Consider the following 11,419-nt stretch of genomic DNA (forward strand, 5'->3'; position numbering starts at 1 on the left):
AAGATTAACAGAACAACTGAAAACCCTGGAACAAGAAGAAGCTAATTCACCCAGGAGGAGGAGAAGACAGGAAATCATCAAACTCAGGGCTGAAATCAATCAAGTAGAAACCAAAAGAATACAAAGAATCAACAAGACCAAAAGCTGGTTCTTTGAAAAAAATCAACAAGATAGATAAACCCTTAGCCAGACTAACCAAAGGGCACAGAGAAAGTATCCAAATTAACAAAATTAGAAATGAAGACAGAGGTATTACAACAGAAACCAAGGAAATTCAAAAAATCATCAGATCCTACTACAAAAACCTGTACTCAACACAACTGGAGAATCTGGAGGAAATGGACATTTTCTTAGACAGATACCAATTACCAAAATTAAACCAGGATCAAATAGACCATCTAAACAGACCCATCACCCCAAAAGAAATAGAAGGGTCATAGATAGGCTTCCAACCAAAAAAAGCACAGGACCAGATGGTTTCAGTGCTGAATTATATCAGACCTTCAAAGAAGAATTAACACCAATACTCTTCAAACTTTTCCACCAAATAGAAACAGAAGGAACACTACCCAACTCCTTCTTCGAAGCCACTATTACGCTAATACCAAAACCACACAAAGATCCAACTAAGAAAGAGAATTTCAGGCCAATTTCCCTTATGAATATCGATGTAAAAATACTAAATAAAATTCTTTCCCACTGCATCCAAGAACACATCAAAACGATCATCCACCATGATCAAGTAGGCTTTATCCGAGGGATGCAGGGATGGTTCAATATAAGGAAATTCATAAATGCTATCCACTACATAAACAAACTCAAAGAAAAAACAACATGATCATTTCTTTAGATGCTGAAAAAGCATTTGACAAAATTCAGCATCCTTTCATGCTAAAAGTCTTGGAAAGGACAGGAATTCAAGGCCCATATCTAAACATAGTAAAAGCAATATACAGCAAACCGGTAGCCAACACCAAACTAAATGGAGAGAAACTTGAAGCAATCCCACTAAAATCAGGGACTAGACAAGGCTGTCCCCTCTCTCCATATCTTTTCAATATAGTTCTTGAAGTCCAGCTAGAGCAATTAGACAACAGAAGGAAGTCAAAGGGATACAAATTGGAAAGGAAGAACTCAAACTATCACTATTTGCAGATGATATGATCGTATAATTAAGTGACCCTAAAAACTCAACTAGAGAACTCCTACAGCTGATAAACAACTTCAGCAAAGTGGCTGGCTACAAAATCAACGCAAGATAATCAGTAGCCTTTATATATTCAAAGGATAAGCAGACTGAGAAAGAAATTAGGGAAATGGCCCCCTTCACAATAGCTACAAACAGCATAAAGTATCTTGGGATGACTCTAACCAAACAAGTGAAAGACATATATGACAAGAACTTCAGATCTCTGAAGAAGGAAATCGAAGAAGCTCTCAGAAAATGGAAAAACCTTCCATGCTCGTGGATTGGCAGGATTAATATACTTAAAATGGCCATCTTGCCAAAGGCAATCTACAGATTCAATGCTATTCCCATAAAAATCCAAACCCAGTTCTTCATAGAGCTAGAAAGAGCAATTCTCAAATTCATCTGGAATAACAAAAAACCCAGGATAGCTAAAACTATTCTCAACAGTAAAAGAACTTCAGGGGGATCCAATATTCCAGATTTTAAACTCTACTACAGAGCAATTGTGATAAAAACTGCTGGTCTTGGTACAATATCAGGCAAGCAGATGAATGGAATAGGTTTGAAGACCCAGAAATGAACCAACACACGTATGGTCACTTGGTCTTCGACAAAGGAGCTGAAAGCATCCAGTGGAAAAAAGATAGTCTTTTCAACAAATGGTGCTGGTTCAATTGGAGGTCAGCATGCAGAAGAATGCGCATCGATCCATTCTTATCTCCTTGTACCAAGCTCAACTCCAAATGGATCAAGGACCTCCACATAAAACTTGACACACTGAAACTAATTGAAAAGAAACTGGGGAAGATCCTGGAGGACATGGGCATAGGGGGAAATTTCCTGAATAGAACACCAATAGCTTACGCTCTAAGATCAAGAATTGACAAATGGGACCTCATAAAACTACAAAGTTTCTGTAAGGCAAAGGACACCATCAACAGGACAAAACGTCAACCAACAGACTGGGAAAGAATCTTCTCCAACCCTAAATCCGACAGAGGGCTAATATCTAATATATACAAAGAACTCAAGAAAGTAGAACCCAGAGAACCAAATAACCCCATTAAAAAGTGGGGTACGGAGCTAAACAAAGAATTATCATATGAAGAACTTCGAAGAGCTGAGAAACACCTTAAGAAATGTTCAACATCATTAATCATTAGGGAAATGCAAATCAAAACAACCCTGTGATTTCACCTCACACCAGTCCGAATGGCTAAGGTCAAAAACTGAGGAGACAGCAGGTGTTGGCGAGGATGTGGAGAAAGAGGAACACTCCTCCACTGCTGGTGGGATTGCAAGATGGTGCAACCACTTTGGAAATCAGTCTGGCGGTTCCTCAGAAAACTGGGCATGTCACTTCCTGAGGACCCTGTTATACCACTCCTGGGCATATATCCAGAGGATTCTTCAGCATGCTATAAGGACACATGCTCAACTATGTTCATAGCAGCCCTATTTGTAGTAGCCAGAAGCTGGAAAGAACGTACATGTCCTTCAACAGAGGAATGGATACAAAAAATATGGTGTATTTACACAATGGAGTACCATTCAGCCATTAGAAACAATGAATTCATGAAATTCTTAGACAAATGGATGGAGCTGGAGAACATCATACTAAGTGATGTAACCCAGTCTCAAAAGATCAATCATGGTATGCACTCACTGATAAGTGGATAATAACCTAGAAACTTGGAATACCCAAGAAATAATCCACATATTAAATGATGTCCAAAAAGAACAGAGGAGTGGCCCCTGGTTCTGGAAAGACTCAATGCAACATTATAAGGGAATACCAGAACATGGAAATGGGAAGGAGTTGATGGAGGAACAGGGGGAGGGAAGAGGGCTTATGGGACTTGTGGGGAGTGGGGACCCAGAAAATGGGAAATCACTTGAAATAAAGAATATATCGAATAAATAAAAAGGAAAAAAAGAAAAAAAAAGGAACTTGGCTTGTTAAAAAAAATAAATAAATGATTTTTCTAGGCAGATACCACTTATCAAACTCAAGCCAACATCTGGTAAGCTATTTAAATATTCCCATAACCCCTAAGGAAATCAAATTAGTCATTGAAATCTCCCAATCAAAAAAGTACAGGGCCAGATGATTTTATAGCAGAATTCTAACAGGCCTTCAAAGAACAGCTAATAACAAATATTTCTCAAGTTATTCCAGAAGATAGAAACATAAGAAACACTACCTAATTCATTCTTGAAGCCATAGTTACTCCTTTAACTAAACCATACAAAGACCCAAGAAGAAAGAGAACTTTAGACCAATTTCCCTTATGTAAACTAATGCAAAAATATTCAATAAAATTCTCACAAACTGAATGCAAGAACATATAAAAACATCATTCGTAACAAATATGCTTCATACCAGAGATGCAGGAGTAGTTCAATATACAAAAATAAAAATCCATCAGTTTAATCCACTATAAAAACCAATTCAAAAAAATCACATGAATCTCATTAGACTCTGAAAAAGGACTTTCTAAAAATTCAAAACCCCTTCATGTTAAAAATCATGGCGATCCCTTTCTCCTTATCTTTTCAATATTGTACTTGAGGTACTAGCTCAGGCAATTCGACAACATAAGGAGGTCTAAGGGATACAAATTAGAAAGGAAGAAGTCAAACTATCATTATTTAAAGATGACATGATAGTCTACCTAAGTGACCCAAAAAAACCCACTAGAGAACTACAGCTGATAAACAACTTCAGCAAAGTGGCAGGTTATAAAATCAACTCAAGCAAATCAGTGGCCTTCTTATACTCAAAGGATAAGGAGGCTGAGAATGAAATTAGGGAAATGACCCCCTTCACAATAGCCACAAACAGTATAAAGTGTCTTGGGGTGACTCTTACCAAACATGTGAAAGATCTGTATGACAAGAACTTCAAGACACTGAAGAAGGAAATGGAAAAAGACCTCAAAAAATGGGAAAACCTCCCATGCTCATGGATAAGTAGAATCAGTGTAGTTAAAATGGCCATTTTGCCAAAAGCAATATACAGATTCAATGCAATACCCATCAAAATCCCAACTCAATTCTTCACAGAGTTAGAAAGAGCAATTTTCAAATTCATCTGGAATAACAAAAAACCCAGGATAGCTAAAACTATTCTCAGCAACAAAAGAAATTCTGGGGGAATAAATATCCCTGACCTCAAGCAATACTACAGAGCAATAGTGTTAAAAACTGCATGGTATTGGTACAGTGACAGGCAGGAGGATCAATGGAACAGGATTGAAGATCCAGAAATGAACCCACACACCTATGGCCACTTGATCCTCGACAAAGAGGCTGAAAACATCCAATGGAAAAAAGATAGCCTTTTCAATAAATGGTGCTGGTTCAACTGGAGGTCAGCATGCAGAAGAATGCGAATTGATCCATCCTTGTCTCCTTGTACTAAGCTCAAATCCAAATGGATCAAGGACCTCCACATAAAGCCAGACACTCTGAAGCTAATAGAAAAGATACTGGGGAAGACCCTTGAAGACATCGGTATAGGGAGAAAGTTTATGAACAGAAAGAATACCAATAGCGTATGCTCTAAGATTAAGAATTGACAAATGGGACCTCATAAAATTACAAAGTTTCTGTAAGGCAAAGGACACCATCAAGAGGACAAATCGGCAACCAAAAAATTGGGAAAAGATCTTCACCAATCCTACATCAGATAGAGGGCTAATATCCAATATATATAAAGAACTCAAGAAGTTAGACTCCAGAAAACCTAACAACCCTATTAAAAAATGGGGTACAGAGTTAAACAAAGAATTCTCACCTGAAGAACTTCGGATGGCAGAGAAGCATCTTAAAAATGCTCAACTTCATTAGTCATTAGGGAAATGCAAATCAAAACAACCCTGAGATTTCACCTTACACCAGTCAGAATGGCTAAGATTAAAAATTCAGGAGACAGCAGGTGTTGGAGAGAGTGTGGAGAAAGAGAAACACTCCTCCACTGCTGGTGGGGTTGCAAATTGGTACAACTACTCTGGAAATCAGTCTGGCGGTTTCTCCGAAAACTGGGCACCTCACTTCCAGAAGATCCTGCTATACCACTCCTGGGCATATACCCAGAGGATTCTCCACCATTTAATAAGCATACATGCTCTATTATGTTCATAGCAGCCCTATTTATAATTGCCAGATGCTGGAAAGAACCCAGGTATCCCTCAACAGAAGAGTGGATGCAAAAAATGTGGTATATCTACACAATGGAGTACTATTCAACCATTAGAAACAATGAATTCATGAAATTCTTAGGCAAATGGATGGAGCTAGAGAACATCATACTAAGTGAGGTAACCCTGACTCAAAAGGTGAATCATGGTATGCACTCACTAATAAGTGGATATTAACCTAGAAAACTGGAATACCCAAAACATAATCCACACATCAAATGAGGTACAAGAAGAAAGGAAGAGTGGCCCCTTGTTCTGGAACGACTCAGTGAAGCAGTATTCAGCAAAACCAGAATGGGGAAGTGGGAAGGGGTGGTTGGGAGGACAGGGGGAGAGAAGGGGTATTATGGGACTTTCAGGGAGTGGGGGGCTACAAAAGGGGAAATCATTTGAAATGTAAATAAAAATATATTGAATAAAAAAAATCATGGCGAGATTAGGAATTCATGGCTCATACCTAAATATAAAAAAATGCAATATATAGCAAACCAACAGCCAACATCAACTTAAATGGAAAGAAACTAGCAATCTCAATAAACTCAGGGAAAATATAAAGCTGCCTACTCTCTCCCTGTTATTTAATAAAGTATTTGAAGTTCTAGCTAAATCAATAAGACAACAAAGGATATTAAATGGATACAAATTTGAAAGGTAGAAGTCAAGGTATCACTATTTACAGATGATATGATAGTACACATAAAGGAACTGAAAATTTTTACCAGAAAACTCCTTCAGCTGATACACAACTTCAGCAAAGTGACTGGATATAAAGTTAACTCAAAAATAATCTGAACCTGTCTGCAGATTTTCGAAGAGTTTCCTATGGGGTGGAGTGAGGACCTAGGGGCAAGAAGCAGAAGAAATTGAGACAAGACAGGATTCTGATCAAGTCTCGTTTAATGCAGGTTCACATAGTCATTATATGGTAAAACATTTGGCAGTGAAAAATAACAGGCTATGGTAAGCAACCAGCAAAGACAAAGAACCTGACCTTCACAAAGAATCTAATCTAAAGTATATGTCAGCATGCTGTGTCTCATCAAGAGCTAAGGGTACAGTCAACAGCAACAGTTACAGACTGACCAGACCACTTCCCGTGAATAATGCCCCCACCTTGATCCTGCTCAGACCTGAGAAAGACATGTCTGACTGCAGTGGTCTTCTACATGTCCCTCTTCTCTAAAATAAAATAAAAAAAAACAATGGATAAGTGTCTGTCTTAGGTTCTGTGGTGCAGTCAGCCTCAGGTCATGTTTGTAGCTGTCATTGAATTAACATCCAGCAAAGGTAGGCCTTCTGTCTTAGCTCAAAAAACATGATGCCCCCTGTAAAACTGTCACCATGAAGATTACCTGCCATTGACTGCTCATTAGCTAAGGCTGGCCACTGATAATGAACTTGTATAGGTTTCAATTGAATTTCATCAATCTCTTTTTTTCAGAAAGTTCATGAGTTGATTGAATAAAACTGGACCAAGGAACAATAGGATGATCAGATGTAAGAATGGCCCAAGCAGAAAAGATAGAAGAGTAGTCAGCCACAGGAAAGTGATGAAACAAGTCTGAAACCATCCTACATCCCTTTCCCTCAACCTCTTACAAACCTCTAACCCTTTGCACACTTTGGCTAGAGACTCTTCTATGACTCCAGTGTGATCAGCATAAAAACAACATTCTTCCTTTAGGGCAGCACATAAAACTCCTTGATGCAAAACTAACAAATCTAAACCCGTTCTATTTTGAAGAACTACCTCAGATAAGGATGTTATAGAATCTCTCATGAGAGACATAGCTAATTCTAAATTCACTAAATCTTCATCTATGGCTACTCAAAGCTCATTATAATGTTTGTTTTTTAGAACAAAAGAGGAAATACCAGTGCCAGTTCCAATGACTCCCAACCTCAGCAAAACAACCATAGTCACAGCAGTGACAGGTTCTCTGGTCCTTCAACTAAGAACCAGGGTGTCATGGGGGTCTCAGGCATCTAAAAAGGCCTGATGAGAGAAACAGTAACAAGTGGAACAAGTTGTACTAGAACACAAAAATCATAGTTTTCAAAAAAAATCCAAGGAAACGGGGAATAATGCCACTGTTGCAAGCCCACCAGAAATTTTCTGGTGGTACCAAATAGTATCATTGAATACCCTATGGATATCACAAAAATGACTATAGTCTCTCGGTAACTCACCAATGCATAAACCAATCCCCACTATGTACAAAAGAGTAACTCTTTCACGAGATTGATTACATCAACCAGCAGCCTGATCAGAAGCTAGCCAGATAGTACTATTAGAGGCTATAGTTTCATAAAATGGGAGATTGGAGGAAAGGCAGAAGCAACAATCTTTAGTAAAGTTAGGTTGAGAAAAATTCAATGCTGAAAAGGATCTACTGACAAGCTTAAACAATTCTTCATGGGAAGAGGCCAAAGGTGTCTGAGAGAGGATCAGGGTAGGATGACTCACAGAAAATGGATTTGCAGTAATATAGTCTAGATGCAGTAGAGATGGAAGAAGAAGGTCATTTGGACCAAGGCCCTGCATCGGTGGAACAGCCTTCTTGATCTATCTAATTCTGAAAGTAATACCAACACCATAACTTCCTGAAACCCCTGATATGTAGACTAGGATACCCCATACAAACCCCCCTGAGCGATTAACCCTCTTACCCTTGTCAGTGAATGAAATACCTAAGGTGGAATAGACAGTGTTGCTTCCTTTACAAGAATAGAGATTATTTATGGACACAAAGTACTTAGATCTCATAGAGATGCCAGAATCTTGTCCCCTGAGATACATAGTAATCAAGTCTTCACACTTAGTCTCCCAGGAGAAGTGTCCAGAAGCTTCACAGCCCCATGTTGTACAATACAAAGAATCACTAGAGCTAAAAGAATTTTCATCAGAATCATGAGCAGGACATATGTAAAAATGTCCTTTGGGTGACCAAGTCCATGTGGTACAGCTAAACAAGTCCTTCCCTGAGAGAGTGATTTCCAGAAACTAGGTTCCAGGAGTTGTTGTTCTTGTCACTGATGTAAGTTTTCTCCCCTTTCCATCTTCTATGATCCATGTCAGCTCCATTGGTTCATGCAGTGCAGGTATGTGGGCAGCCTCCACAACAATCTGGATCATGACCATCAGTCTCATGCTCTTCATTTGAAAATACATAAAAGATATTTTCTCAGGGATTCAGCTTTGGATCAATCATTAATTTGTTTCACCAATCTTTCTTGAAGCCATCTGGCAGAATTAGCTTGATGATCAAAAATAAAAACAGATCCTTGACCCCATATGAGAACAGGGGAGGGTCGATTCCAAACTCAAGACAATGGGGATTGCAATCTGGTAAAACCACTCTGGAAGTCAGTTTTGCAATACCTCAGAAAATTAGACATAGTACTACCTGTAGACAAAGCTATACCACTCCTTGGCATATACCCAGAAGGCACTCCTACATGTAACAAGGACACATGCTCCACTATGTTCATAACTGCCTTATTTATAATAGCCAGAAGCTGGAAAGAACACAGATGTCCCTCAATACAGGAACTGATACAGAAACTATGGTATATATACACAATGGAGTATTATTCAGCTTTTAAAAACAAGGAATTCATGAAATTCTTAGGCAAATGGATGGAACTAGAAAGTGTCATCCTGAGCGAGTTAAACCAGTCACAAAAGAACGCACATGGTATGCACTCACTAATAAGCCGATGCTAGTCCAAAAGCTCAAAATAAACAAGTTACAATTCACCCAGCACAGGAAGCTCAAGAAGTAGGAGGACTTAAGTGAGGGTGCTATGGTTCCTCTGAGAAAGGGAACAAAATGCTCACAGGAGAAACAATGGAGGAAATGTGTGGAGCAGAGTCTGAAGTAAAGGTCACCCAGTGACTTCCCTACCTGGGAATTCATCCTATAAACTGTCACCAAACCCAGACACTATGAGAAGAAACATGTACCAAAAGGGGCATGCCATGGCTGTCTCCAGAGGGGCCCTGTCAGAGCCTTACAAATACAGAGGCAGAAATTAGCAACCAACTATAGGACTGGGCTTGGGGACCCCCAATGGAGGATCTGGAAGTTGGTCCGGAGGAGCTGAAGGGGTTTATAGATCCATGGGAAAAAACAATGACTTCAGACACCCAGATACCCCAAGACTCCCAGGGACTGAACCATCAACCAAGGGGTACACATGGTTCCAGCCAAAATGTGGCAGAGGAAAGCCTTTTTGGGCATCAGTGGGAGGAGTGGTCTTTGGTCAGGTAAAGTCTCAATAAAGGCCCCAACAAAGGGAAATGGACGGATGCTTGGGAGTGATCAGGGTAGGTGGGAGTGTGTCAGGTATAGGGGCATATACATCGAGGCAGGGGGTAGGAATAGGGGTAGGGAATTTTGGGGGAGGGGACTTTTCGGAGGGGGGGAAATTGGGAAAGGTTTTACCATTGGCAATGTACATGAAGAAGATACTCAATAAAAAAAAATCCTGCTGGTGGGGTTGCAAATTGGTACAACCACTTTGGAAATCAGTCTGGCGGTTCCTCAGAAAGCTGGGCACCTCACTTCCAGAAGATCCTGCTATACCACTCCTGGGCATGTACCCAGAGGATTCCCCAGCATGTAATAAGGATACATGTTCCACTATGTTCATAGCAGCCATATTTATAATTGCCAGAAGCTGGAAAGAACCCAGGTATCCCTCAACAGAAGAGTGGATGCAAAAAATGTGGTATATCTACACAATGGAGTACTATTCAGCCATTAGAAATAATGAATTCATGAAATTCTTAGGCAAATGGATGGAGCTAGAGAACATCATACTAAGTGAGGTAACCCAGACTCAAAAGATGAATCATGGCATGCACTCACTAATAAGTGGATATTAACCTAGAAAACTGGAATACCAAAAACATAATCCACACATCAAATGAGGTACAAGAAGAACGGAGGAATGGCCCCTTGTTCTGGAAAGACTCAGTGAAGCAGTATAGGGCAAAACCAGAACAGGGAAGTGGGAAGGGTTGGATGGGAAAACAGGGGGAGGGAAGGGGGCTGATGGGTCTTTCGGGGAGTGACGGTCTAGAAAAGGGGAAATCATTTCAAATGTAAATAAAATTAATCGAATAAAAATTCAATTAAAAAAATACAAGCAGATCCTTGACCCCATATGAGAACAAGGGAGGGTCGATTCCAAACTGCAGACAATGGGCCCTTCCACGTGACCTTTTCATGCATAGATATGGAATCTTCATGCCAAATATGATCAGCTGTAGATGTACCATCCTTGTCTACATTTAATAAATTCAGAATGAAAAGAGAATATTGAAGTAGGTTTTGCAGTCTTCTTTGGGAATATTACCCCCCCACACACTTTTAATTTAATAAATAGATGTTTTAAAACGCCATTGGCTCTTTCCATAATACCTTGGCCTTGTGAGTTATAAGGTATGCCTGTTTTTAAAGAAATCTGTAATTTACTGCAAAAGCTCTTTAAACTATGAGAGCAATAAGCAGGTTCATTATCAGCCTTAATAAAAGAACATAGACCTAATATGGAAATACAATAAAGGAGATGTGTTATGACATTATTGACCGCCTCTCTCTATGTATGGAAGCTAAAACAATTCCACTAAAGTTATCTACACAGACATGATGACATTTTAATTGTCCAAACTCAGGAACACGAGTAACATCCATTTGTCATAAAGCACTGGGTATCAGTCCTCGAGGGTAAACTCCTAAATGAGTGACAGGTAACAATTTAGCAAAATTTGTGCATTGTTTAACAATTTGATGACTCTAATCTCAAGTTAGCCAAAATTGAAGCCATAGTGCTCTAGAATTTAAATTATGTAATTTATGAGCCCATTGAGCTTCCTGTAATTTAACAAAGAAAGTATTTCTTTTTTTAATAATTTTTTTATTCGATATATCTTTTATTTACATTTCAAATTATTTCCCCTATTCTAGCCCCCCACTCCCTGAAAGTCCCATAAAACCCCTTCCCTCCCCCTGTTCTC

Source organism: Apodemus sylvaticus, chromosome 22, assembly GCF_947179515.1.
Source record: "Apodemus sylvaticus chromosome 22, mApoSyl1.1, whole genome shotgun sequence".
Taxonomy (NCBI): domain Eukaryota; kingdom Metazoa; phylum Chordata; class Mammalia; order Rodentia; family Muridae; genus Apodemus; species Apodemus sylvaticus.